Below are 13,514 nucleotides of genomic sequence, written 5' to 3'. Positions count from 1 at the left end.
AGGCAAATAAAAGGTTATTTGTTCCTAGTAAAGTAGAGGATAGAAAGAATTGAACAACATCCTTCTTCAGTTCCCATACTTTCTGATACCTCATTTCTTTTTCATTCAGAGTCACCCGATTGGAACTACAGAGCATCTTCAAGTTAGAAGATTAGAGTCACTAACTCCAGGTTGCAACCACTGCCTAGAATTTTATTTTCTTCAATGGAAAGATATAGATTGGAAGAATTAACATCGTTAAAATGACTGTATTACCTAAAGCATTATACAAACTTAATGCAATCCCCCTCAAAATCCGATTGGAATTTTTTAAAGAAATAGAACAAAAAAATCATCAGATTTGTATGGAAGCACAAAAGATCCCAAAAAGCCATCCCGAGTAAAAAGAATGAGGCTGGAGGCATCACTCTGCCTGACTTCAAATTATACTACAAAGCAACAGTAATCAAAATGGCATGGTATTAGCAGCAAAACAGACTCATGGACCAGTAGAACAGAATTGAGAGTCAAGAAGTAAACCCATATTTATACGGGCAAATAATTTTTGACAAAAAAGCCAAAAATATACAGTGAAGAAAGGAAAACCTCTTCAATAAATGGTGCTGGGAAAACAGGAAGGCCATCTGCAAAAGAATGAAATTAGACTGTTGTCTATCATCACGCACCAAAATTAACTCAAAATGGATTAAGGACCTGAATATAAGACCTTAAACAATAAAATGCATAGAAGAAAACATAGGAACTAAACTCAAGAACCTTGGACTTAAAGAGGAATTTATGAATTTGACTTCAAAGGCAAGGAAAGTAAAAGCAAAAATAAATGAATGGAACTACATCAAACTAAAAAGCTTCTGCTCAGCAAAAGAAGCCATCAACAAGGTAAAGAGACAACCAACTGAATGGGAAAATATATTTGCAAGCAATGCCTCTGATAAGGGTCTACTATCCAAAATATACAAAGAATTCATACAACTCAGTAACAACAACAAAAAAACAAACAATCCAATCAAAAAATGGACAGAGGACCTGAACAGACACTTGTCCCTACAGGACATACAAATGGCCAACAAATATGTGAAAAGATGCTTAACATCACTAGCTATTAGGGGAATGCAAATCAAAACCACAATGAGATACCATCTCACACCAGTTAGAATAGCTATAATCAACAGAACAAGTAATAATAAATGTTGGAGGGGATACGGAGAAAAAGGAACCCTCATACACTGCTGGTGAGACTGCAAATTGGTACAGCCACTAGGGAAAACAGTATGGAGGTTCTTCAAAAAACTACAAATTGATCTACCATATGATCCAGCAATCCCTCTTCTGGGTATTTACCCCAAAGACTAAAAAATCATATCCATAAAGATATTTGCACACCAATGTTCATAGCAGCATTATTCAAAGTGGCCAGGACATGGAAGCAACCAAAATGTCCTACAATAGATGATTGGCTAAAGAAGCTGTGATACATATATACAATGGAATATTACACAGCTATAGGAAGAGATGAAACATTGCCTTTTGTGACAACATGGATAGACCTTGAGATAATCATGCTAAGCGAAATAAGCCAAACAGAAAAAGTTGAAAATCACATGATATCACTTATATGTGGGTTATAAACCTAAAAGCAACAAATGAGCAGGACAAACAGAGACTCATGGACATGGACAATGGACTAGTGGTTACCAGAGGGTAGGGAGTGTAGGAGGATGGGAAGGGAGGTGAGGGTAAAGGGGGTCAAATATAGGAGGGTAGGGGGAGGGTGAAGTGGGTAAAGGGGATCAAATATATGGTAGCTGAAGGAAACTGGACTTTGGGTGGTAAGCACGCAATAGAATATACAGATGTCATATTATAATGTACACCTGACAATTATATAATTATGTTAACCAATGTTACCTCAATAAACTTAATTAAAAAAAAAAGTTCTAGTACTGAGTTATAAAAGAAAGTTGTTTCCATATGGGGCATTATATAGTGAATATCAAATGATGTAGTAGAAATTATGTATTTTTTACCGTAAATAGAATTTAAATAGTAATAAACACTATTGGACAACATAAAGGAATTGAATTTTATTTTCTTTTAAGAACCCAAAGGTATGTACATACCCTAAATCTGACCTTTGATAAGTTCAAAGATAAATACTACTTTGAAATTCCTTTAATTTCTTCTTTCAGCAAATATTAATGATTTGCCTTTTAGCTGATAGGCACTGTGCTAGGCACTGAACATATAATGGTGGACAAACTAGGTATGTTTTCTGTGTTTAAGAAACTCGTGGCCTACACAGACAGCAGATATTAATACATAATATATAAAAAACAATAAATGTGAATTAATAAATACTAATATATATAAAATAAAATGGCATTTAAGTGCTAAAAGGAGAGGGGCTAAGAAATTTGATCAGGTCAGGAAAGTGAGGGAAAATTTCACTGAGGAGGTAGCCAATGAGATTTGAGGGTTAAGTAAGAGCCAAGTAGGTAAAGAGAAGAAAACTTTTCTGGGAGGGTGGAACACCTCGTGGAAGACCCTGTGATGAGAAGGAGCACTAGGAAACAGGAAAAAAAGATCTATGGGTGTGGCCGGCGTGTGTGGAGGAAGAGAATTTACAGTGTACTATGAGACCTGATGGGTGGTAAAGACCAGTTAGGGAAGCTGTTGATATGTGCTGTTTGCCCAGAAACCAATGAGAAGCCCCATAAGAGTTCAAAACTAGTGATGATAGGCCTATTCTGTACTGTGTTAGATTCGGCGGGTAGGATTAAAATGTGTTTGGGTAGAGCCATTTGGAGGATTTTTCTGTTTTCCAGAGAAAATAAAATGATAGCTTAGAATAACGGTTATGGTCTTGAAAAGAAATGAACAGAGTTGAGATATATTAGCAAGTAAAATTGGGGTTGGTTTGGAGAGGGGGTGAAGGAGAGAGAGAGCTCAAGAGTGATTTGCAAATGGGATGAATGTTGGTATCTTGATCTGGGAAGTAAAGCCAACAGGAAGATCAGATTATGAGATCATGAGCTTAGTTTTGGACTGTCTGAATTTAGGATGTCTTTAAGACATTTAATAGAAGTTAGCAAGTGAGTGGTTATCTAAAAGTTTAAAGATATGGACTGGAGATTAGACTCTAGCTCATTAGTGGGTCATTGAAGGGAGGCATACAGCTGAGATCCTCTAAAAATATTATGGAATAAGAGAAGAGAGCTTGAGCTTTACCTTTTAACAACTAACTTTTAGTGATGGGTAGAACAGGAAATTCCCATACTGAAGGTGCAAAAAGGATTCCATGAAGGTAGGAGGAGAACTAGAATATTGTGTCATGGAAACAGTAAGGAGAGAGTGTGCCAAAAAGGAAAGATGTTGCTGAAGAGAGAAGTGACATAAAGATTTGAGAATATTATTTGGATTCAATGAGGTCTTTGGTCACACTAACAAAAGCTATTTTAGTGGAATACTGGGGCCAAGCACATATAGGAATGAATTGACATTTATCTCTGTATATTTCTCAGTCTTCTCGCTTGCTGTCAGTCATTTAAAGCAAAAGTATCTAGTTTGATTCTTTAGTAAATGGATATTGGAACAAAGATCAATATCAATCGTCACAGGATGGCCTCAAGCCACACGTCAAATGTTTGCTTAATTTCAACTACCCTCTGATTCCCATCTTTCTACCACATGTCTCTGTAGTGTGTTAGAATGCAATATTCACTTTTAAAAATTAAATTTTGTGTAAGAAATAAAGTGAGGGGGATAATATACTTGGTTTTCTTTTCACATACATAATTGCCTTAAAGTAACATTAAAACTTGGAATGCCAGCTTTAGCAAGTGCCTAAGGACAAGTATTTTTCCTTGGTTTGTTAATGTGCTTTCAAAAATATCCGTTATCAAAGAATAAGAGAAATAACTGGAACTTGTGTTGAAGGCAGTCCAGTGAGTGAGTAAAATAAATGATACAAAAATTTTAAATGTCAGCATTAGGAACTGGTGAAATGTACAAAAAGGAAGCTGATCCATTGCCCAAAGCTATTATTTTTCCAAATAATAACTAAAATCTATAAATTTCTCTCTCTTCTTTTAGATCTACTTATCTATGAAAGGAAATATTATTCAATCTATGTACGTCAAATTAATTTAAGGAAGGTCTTTTGATGGTCCAAGTGTATTTTGAGCAATTTAGAGAAAAATATTTTGTCTTTTTATATATGGGATACATCATTTTGCCAAAAGCAGTTGAATCAAAATGATAATATTTGAGATTGAAAAAAGTGTATTTAAAAGCTTTCCAGTGTCTATGGCCATGCCACCCTGAACACGCCTGATCTTGTCTGATTCGGAAGCTTCTGATCTCAGAAGCTAAACAGGATTGGGCCTGGTTAGTACTTGGATGGGAGACCACCTAGGAAGACTGGGTGCTGTAGGTGGCAGGGGTGGAGGGGAAGCTTTCTAGAGGAATACAGCTTTGGAGAAGTTCATCGCTGACATCTGATGGGATGCTGGAAAAAAGAATTCTTGGAGACACCAAGCCAAGATTTGTTTTGCTCAAAGTATATCTTGCCTTAGTGTTTAAGCCATAAGTCATTTATTCACTCATTGAGCACATATTTTGAGTATCTACATAGTTCCACATATTGTTCTGAGCAGTAGACAATAGTAGCGAATCTGTAGACAAATTCCTGGCCTCACTGATTTTATTTATTTTAGTGGAGAAGACAAATAATAACAAATATATAATGTAGTGAAGGTAGAAGTTTTACAAAGGAAAGTAGAATCAATGGGAGAAAGAAGAGCAATGGCAAGTGCTATTGCGGATAAACTGGTAAAGGGAGCTCTCTGTGGGGAGGTTATGCAGAGATTTGAAAAACTTGAAGGAGCAAGTTTTTATAATTATGAGAGTAAAAGAGCATTTTACATATAAAGTACAAAGGCCCTGGAGCATGCATGGTGTGTGCCCCACAAAGCAGAGCCCTGCCAACTCCATATTCCCCCAAACCTTGAGGACACAGAGAATGTGTTTACTCCAGTGCCTCCCTGAAGATGCTCTCATCAGCTATGGCATCCAAAGAAGAAAAATCTGCTTTCTATTATTGCCTCGTCTTGGTGAGTTTAGTTTGCAAATTTTCTGTGGTTTCATTAAACTGAACCAGAAAGAGTTTTTGAATAGATCTATTGCTTTGGGGAACTGAATTAGAAACTATTTTGAAGTCTGGCTCCCTGGGGTCAGACTTCGAAAGCCAACCTTTCGAAGCCATCCTCCCCAGCTCACCTCTGGCGAGACTGACTCTATTTACTTCTCTCACTGAAGGCAGACCCAGGAACCGACTGCTTCCAGAGGCACTTGAGGGAACTTGACCCAGGGTACACAGGTAGTCTGCCTAGGCAGACATAGGTATATATATATATGTACTATCTTATCAAACCAACAGCCCTCAGTGAAAACCATAACACACACAGCAGTGGCAAGATATGATTTGGGCCATATTGACATCTGCATCTCAGGGATAGTTTGTCTCTTCTTCCACAGATTCATGTAGACTGGTGATAAAGCTACAGAGGGTATTCTTTGAAGTTTAAACTTTGGAAGAGGGACCTCACGGGTCACATTTGAGTAAACTGATAAGCATACCCATTGCAGGGGAAGATACAGAGGCATTCTTTCAATGCAACTTTATATCCTTTGTTCTGGAGACCCAACTGGCTGCCCCGAAGCCACATTCCAGCCCAATGTCATGTTGTGTGTGTGGTCCACATATTATATAAGAGGAAAAAAACCAAACTAAACAAACCAAGTATTCTTCATGATTGCAAAGTTGAGGGAATTAACACCAAATTTGGATTTCTGCATGCTCTTGAAAAAACTCATGATAATAGAACCACATCCCTCATGGCAACAAGTGGAACTTAACATGGGAGCATTTGCCCTCCATTGCCCCCTAATTCTCAGCATTCCCTACTATATCTCCTTGCTCACATCGTTTAGTACATTTCCTTTTTGGTCTCTGTAGGCATTGATTCTTATGACTCCTCCTTTAATCCATTATCTTATTTTTGTCATCCAGCTTCTTTCCCCCTAGTGTTGAGAACAACAAAGGAAATGACATCATAGTAAGTACATCTGATAACCACTGCAATCTGGTACCTTAAATTGAATGAGAAGAAAAGTCTTTCCAGTTTCTTCATCTTAACAATGTAGTAATTTGATAGAATTATGATAGGCATAAGAGCAATTATTTAGCTGTGGGAGAAAATGTTAGGTTGTATGAATTTCAGACGGGGAGATAAACTGCCCTAGAGAAGAGAACAGATGGAGCTTTCTCAATATTTGAGTCTAAAAGACAGAGCTTTGTTTCATGTCTATGCTGGATAACTAATTTTCAAGCTATTTTGTCGAAAGGTTCAGACAAAGGATTCAACCACTTGTGTCTTCCCTAGACTTTAAGCTCTTGAGATCAACAACCAGATGTCTTTGGTTCACCAGTGTTTGCCCAGTGGCAAGTCTATGCACATGGGAGACCCTCACTAAACATGTTTCTGGAGGAGTAAAAGTCACAGTGTCATCACGTGTGAGCTCTCCTTGAAGCCTATGAAGCCAGGTCAGCCTAGAGTACTCTCATACGACTGAATCAGACCTCACCTTACAAATTCTTGAGTGGCTGCAGAAATTCCATTTGGATTGAAGTTGCCCCAAATGGTTATGGCACACAGAGAAAAAGAAAGATTTTACAATAGAGGCCAACTATTCATGCATCAAAACACTATTCTTTTCTTGTTCAGTCTGGAAACATCTTCCATTAATTAGTTATTCCTGCATTTGTTTCCTAAGGCTGATGAACAGCTGGCTTGTACTTGAAGTTACACAAAAAGCGGAGTTTAGGAGTACATTTTAGTATCCACTACTTCATCTAATAGCTCTGGGACATATTTCAAACATCTTGTTATGGGCCTGCCTATATTATTACCGCCTGTGACCTTCCCTTTGGTAGCTGCCGATGCTGATGGGACTCATCTGCTTCTTTCTGAGCAGGATTATGGGAGGAAGGAAGTTGGAGAGATGTGAACAAGATCTTGATCTGGTGAACACTTTGAAGAATACCCAAAGCTTCTCTGAAAATGTAAGCCAAGGCAAGGTAATTGGGGAGAGAAATTTTGATATTTTTCTTCCTATATTTCTTCCTTCCTACATTTAAGCAGGTAGCTATGCTGTGTAGTTGTGTGCCTGAAGAATTTTTGGCAGGTTGAAAGCAGAATCTCTATGAAGATCACGATTCTTCTTGTCTCTGAGCTTGGTGTCCTGGGTAGAGCGGGGCAAAACAAGGTTCAGGCTTTTGAGGATGACAGGGTTCAGAACTGGCACAATGTCACTTTCACTGCATTCTATTTGTTAGAATGAATCATAAGGCCAGCCCAAATTCAACAGATATTAACATAGACCCAGCCTTTTGATCAGAGCAGCTATAAAGTCATGTACCCATATCATTTGCAACATGATGTGTCCAGAGACACTGTTTATCTAGAATTTAGAAGTGTCTCCTCCCATCTCTCCTCCCTCCCTCTCCCCCTCCTCCCTCCCTCTCCCCCTCCTTCTTCTCCCTCCCCCTCCCCCTCTTTCTCCTCCTCCCCCTCCTCCTTTCCCCCTTTTTTCTTTTTCATCTTCTTTTTTGACTACTTGATACTTAAGCTTAAGAAATATGCTGTCTGGGTTCTTGGACTTAAGAAACCATGAAAAAATTCATAGATACAGAGAACAAACTGATGGTTGCCCGGTGGGAGAGGGGTTGAGAGGTTGGGTGAAAAAAGGGAAGGGATTAAGAAGTTCACATTGGCAACCACAAAATCTTCATGGGGACGTAGTGTGGCATAATGAATATAGTTAATAACATTGTAATAACTATGTAAGGTATCCGGTGGGCACTAGACTTATCGGGGGGATCACATCATAAGTTATATAAATGCCTAACCACTATGCTCTACACTTGGAATTATTGAATGTCAACTCTAATTGAAAAAATAAAAGTAAACTATGAACTTATGAAGAAATTTGGGTGAGTAAAGCTCGACAATACATTTTTTATAATTTTCTTTAAAACAATTTCAATCTCTATATCCTTATCCTGCTGAGCTGTTGAAATTCACTCACAGCCATAATTGGGGTTCTAGTACCCTCCCATGAGAATTCAAATACCTGTGAAAAGTAGAGGGAAGTTCTCAAGGCTCTACTTTGTTACAATTGCAGTTCATTTAGTCCCTCCGAGTAGAGCAGAGCTCAGTTTCTGAGCCAGATATGGGGAGTGGATATCTTCAAGATGTCTTGTCCACTGTGCTTTCTATTGGAGCTGTACTGTCACCATGAGAAAAAGTCTGGGCAAGCCTGCTGGAGGATGAGAGCTCGCACATGGAGCAGAGCTGAATCTTCTTTACTAGGCCATCCCAGATCAGCCGGCACTCAGCCCACTGCCTGATGAAATTAATCATTTGCTGGAACCCCGCTGCAACCATCCACCCCTGGCCCAAACCAGCAGAATTTTTCCAGGCCACCACAGACTTGGGAAAGTAACAAAAAGTGGTTGTTTTAAACCACCAAGTTTTGTGGTAGTTTGTGACACAGGATCACCATATTAATATACAACTCATATGCTGAAATAGTCACCATGTCAAGTAAGAAGAGCTTCAATATTTAGTCAAGAAGGCAGGACTAGGTTAATCATTCCAGGCAAGGGAAAGAACTTTTCTTGATTTATTTCAGCCTTTCCAATGTATCGATCAGAATCCCAGTTCTCTTAGATATGTCTCATCTTTCCTGCCTTTGCCCAAAACCCTTATAGGTTCCAAGGAAGTCAGAGCAGCAGTAAGAACGGGGCCTTGGCCTCCACGAGGACCCCGAGCCCCCATCTGATCTCTGCTCCAGCCCCTCTGGGCCAACCTCAGGAGTTCTCTTTCCCTCCATCTAAACTCTGGGGATCAGAACACTTGGACAATTTCAGCAGATTTATATAGTGCTCTTCAGGCCCAGGAATCTCCTTGAGCGCCCAATAAAAAAAGGTATTTTTGCTGTTGTTTTATTCCCAGGACTCAGGCTTTCATTGCAGAATAAAATTTAGAAATAAAAATAAAGCTTTCTTCACTCCTGGGGCTTCCACCCTCTTTGCCTATGAGCAGCCCTGCCCTTCTGGTTCTCAGGCTCTTGGGCTGTAACTCAGGATTTCCAACTTCCTGTCTCTTTCCAAAACTGATGCCACTTTCCCAGGCACTGAGAGTCAAGTTTGAAAGGGTCAGTCCCTGGAATTCCTTGTGGTAACAGTGGGGAGACAACCACTCCTGTCTGTTAATTGACACAGGAAATGAGCAAAGTTGAATGTGGTTCTCCTGTGATTAGAAACCTTTTAAAACAACAAGCATGGCTGAATCTTTCCTTAAAAGAGGGGTGGGAGTGGGTCGAGAAACCCGAGAACTATCTAGGTGATTTAATGAAAAAATTAGATTAGAGTCTTTTCATTTCATAGAATGAAAAAGAAAAACAAAACAGGGGTGAAAGATTCCTAAATGTTAGAGACTCATGGGTCTCCCTCAAATTTTTTCTCTCTGGTGTTGCTAAAATAAATCATACAAAATACTAGTTTCCTTTCCCATTCATCTTTTTTCCCCCTTATGCCTTCATAGCAGTCCTTTTAAGGATCTGAGAGTCTAAGTCCTGCCTTCTCCTGCTTTTGCTCTCTCTGACAGACATCGATTTTTAATGATTCCTCTTTCTTGGGTTTTCAAAATCTTCAGGGTGTTTGTTCCTGAAACTAAAAATTAAAACAAGTAATGTGGAGTAAAACTTTTTTGTGGAGTTTCTTTTGTTTTGTTTAAGAGAGACCTAGAGAAGAGTAGAGAAGACCCACCTGCAATATTATTAAGATATGAAGAAAATAATATATGTACAGAGGCAAATGCTCCACTGTAATAGAATAATGAATCTTTCTGACTCCATCTTGCTCCAGCCTGACATGTCAGTTAGCAACTTCTGCTTACTCCCGCACATAGATATGCTAATCATTAAAGGAATCAAACCTGTAGCCTAGGAATTACTGAAATAATCTCCCTGCTTCAAACTACTTCCCCAAGGAGATAAGGAAGGTATGTATAAAAATAATGATTGTTTATTAAAAGATTAATAAGAACCTTATGACTGAGACCCAGCAATCGGGAGTTCGAAGTTTTGCCAACTGCCTTGGACCCTTGCTGACATCCAGATGTCTGCAGTTATCAATCACCTCATGACCTCAAGCTCCTCCCATTTCTCCTTCCCCTGACATGAAAGAAGCCTGAATTCTCTACTTTCTCAAGATGGTTTTTTAGGACGCTTGTCCACCATCTTATGGGTTGCTGGCTTTCCAAATAAAGTCACTCTGCTTACTCCAACTTATTGTCACTCAACTTACTGGCTGGTGTTCGGCAAGCCAAATGAGCTTTCACTCGATTACACCACTTTTTCCCTCCTTTTGTAAAATTCACTCACACTTTTGCTTATCGAGCTGTATGCTTACATTTTCTTTTTGTTCCCCTAAGTGCTTAACTCAGTCCTAAGCACAGAGTAAGCACTTAATACATATTTGCTGATGTGAATTGAAGGCCTGGGGTATTTCCTACAGATTAAGCAATTTTGACACCATAATCCCTAAATAATTCCCAGGAAGTGCCTCGCACAATGGTTTCTATTGCGGGCACATTAGGGCTCTTGAGTCCTGTCTTTTGCTGTTTGTTTCTGGTTCATGTGTCAAGCTGCTCACTCACTGCCTCTTGGTTCAGCTCTTTGAACATCCAGAGGAAAATGAGTGAGAATGCCAGGGCAGGGCATTTTTCGGTCTCCATGTCTCAGGAACTAGGCTCTAAAGCAGAGAAATTATTTTTCCACTTTTCTGAGTGATATAATGATTCTGGCCTGCAAATATTTGGAGAGGGGTGCTAAAATGTAGCAAGGAGAGATGAAGGTTCTTTCAATAGAAATAAAGCTGTTCCAATTCCGAGGACTGCTCTGAGCATGGGGAAATGTGGGTGAAATATTATAGCAGCAACAGGAATGGTTATTGAACTGTGAAAAGCATTTGCTACATAAAAAGGGCCTTAATTCCTTTGATGTTATCAGGGAGGGGTGTATTAGGTTCTGCAAAGCAAGTGGCAATGATCAGCAAATGCATTTTAAAAATGTTCTCTCCTTTTAATATCAGATGACTATAACTTAATCTCTAGTTTGTGGGTTATTCTTCTTATCCCCCCAAAAGAGGGTGCTGTCGGGGCAATTAAGAAGACCAATTTAAAGGACTATTTTAATTTCTGGAATGAATCCCCTCCAAACTTACCTTTCTGTTGCTTTTGTATTTATCAGAAACATGAATTATGACATTGAGATAGCAAAAAATTTTGTATAAACTTCTATTTTGTTAATTAAAGTAGAAGACTATAATAAGCCCCAAAATATTTGATAACTACAATAATTTTAATTAACTTACTAAACAGTTCTATAGAACTAAGTTAGAAAATTTTAAAGAAATTACGTATTAAATAAAGGTATAGAAAATCACCATATTTGATTTTAAAACAACATACACATTTTTAAGTAAAAACATATTAATTTCTTGTACTTTAACTTGGACAAGAGAGTCAGTGAAAAAAACAAACAAACATCTTGTTTCTTCCAAGTTGTTTCAATTGGTAAAATTCAAAATGATGCTTAGTGTGGCAGCTAAAATGGAAATCAATTTAATAGTTTAAAATTATAAGTTGGACTGAGTAATTGCAACTTGCACCATCGAGAAGGATCATGGCAATATCAAGGTAGCTAGTTTCAGACTGTACCTTTGTTCTCAGATAGAACATCAGACCCTTGTTTACACCTCAGTAGGTGGGCATTAGAGGGATGTGGGGAATATGGTTTTTCTGGAATGCTAAAAGATACATGCCTGACTAGAGGATTTAGAGAAGAAAACAATTCCTATTTCTGTTATTTTCTTTTATAGCTGTTTATAAATAGTGTGGAGCTGTGATGTCTGTGTGTCTAATATATAGAGTGGCTATAGGAAACAGATTCTGTTTATAAATCCACCTCCAGGCCCCCAGAAGCCAAATTGTTTAGGTCAGAGCCTGATTCTTGTCCACCCTATCATTGCTACTCATTAGAAATTTTCAGAAAAAAATATCCCAAACATAAGCATTTTCTGGAATCACCTTGATAACATAAATTGTATCTGCCTATATTTAGGCTTAGCATTCCCTGTCAGTTTGACCCATCCATGCTAACCCATGATCATGATCCCTCTTCTCCAAAGCCTGGGAGAATGAGGAAAGACTTGCATTTGATAAAAGCCCATTACCATTCAGGAGAGGGGAAAAAGGGAGAGAAGAGAGCTGGAGCCACCCCATACCACAACCAGCAGTTGTTGGGTTTAAAATTTCACATTGGCCTCTTTCTTATTAGACATCCTAAGCTGGCATCAAGGGGCTATCGACTGTCAAAACAGCAGCCAGAGAAACAATTGACAAAGCCATCCCTTGAGAATGTTGAGTAAACTGGCGAAAATACCGTCAAAGGAGTTAATGTGAGAGCTGGCACCCAATGCCAGACCCAGCGTGAGAACCACTTACGTGGTAATTGTCCCTCCTGGTGTCCTGGGCTCTGTCAAACACTGCCCCAGGCTTGCCTTTCAGCACAGGAACTGATCTCTTTTTGACAAACTGAAATACACACCCACCCTAAAACTCTACTAGCCGAAGGTGGGGAATTCAGGTGGGAAAGCAGGCAATTCTCTAGCTACACCAACAATGGTTCAGTTTCGCCAGACTCCCCTAGGGTTGAGTAAGCAGGGCTGACTGTTTCTTGGGAATGCTGAGTGATATTTATGAGCAGCCCTGGACTCAAGGGGAGATAAAGCCAGATACCAGCTGTGTCTCCCAAAACTCTTACCCACCCATCCGCACCTGCACTCTCCTTTATGGTGTTTAGAATATGTATCCACAAGAGGAGGAAGAGAGATTGTGGTCATACCAACAAGCATTCCATGAGCGAGGGGCTCATTGCAGCATCGCAGCACTGACTTTAACCCCCTGTGGCAGGGCATGCTGACACAGTGTGAAATACTTTCACAGAGTAATAGAGGAAAAGTGTAGTGTGTTTATAATTACACAGGTCGGAAACATGCAATTTGAAATAACAAGATTGAATAGAAAAATAGTAATTCCAAGGGAGGTTTTTTCTTGACATCGAGAGACACCTGTTGCACATTTGAGCTGAGGCCTAGACGGCAGAATCCTTTAACATTCTGGAAATCATACCATTCACTACTCTGCCAAATTCTTCAGTCACCAAAAGAATGAGAGATCAGAGTTCATAAATACAAGTAAATAAAACTATTGTGAAAAAAACCACCTGGGAATAATTTTTAACAAATAGCATGTGAAAAAACATTAAAAAAAGTAACCAAGACATCCAAAACAAAACTAAGTACAGGTTATAAATAGATCAATCAA

The 13,514-nt window shown here is 38.9% G+C and overlaps 1 pseudogene; it reads left to right on the top strand.

The window, feature by feature from the left end:
- Positions 1–4,301: 4,301 nt before the first annotated feature.
- LOC111746749 lies at positions 4,302–4,435 on the top strand (annotated as a pseudogene).
- The last annotated feature ends 9,079 nt before the right edge of the window (positions 4,436–13,514 follow it).

Source organism: Pteropus vampyrus, unplaced genomic scaffold (assembly GCF_000151845.1).
Source record: "Pteropus vampyrus isolate Shadow unplaced genomic scaffold, Pvam_2.0 Scaffold7, whole genome shotgun sequence".
NCBI classification, from domain to species: domain Eukaryota; kingdom Metazoa; phylum Chordata; class Mammalia; order Chiroptera; family Pteropodidae; genus Pteropus; species Pteropus vampyrus.
The sequence above is the reverse complement of the archived record's forward strand: the minus strand, read 5'-3'. Positions and strand labels throughout refer to the sequence as shown.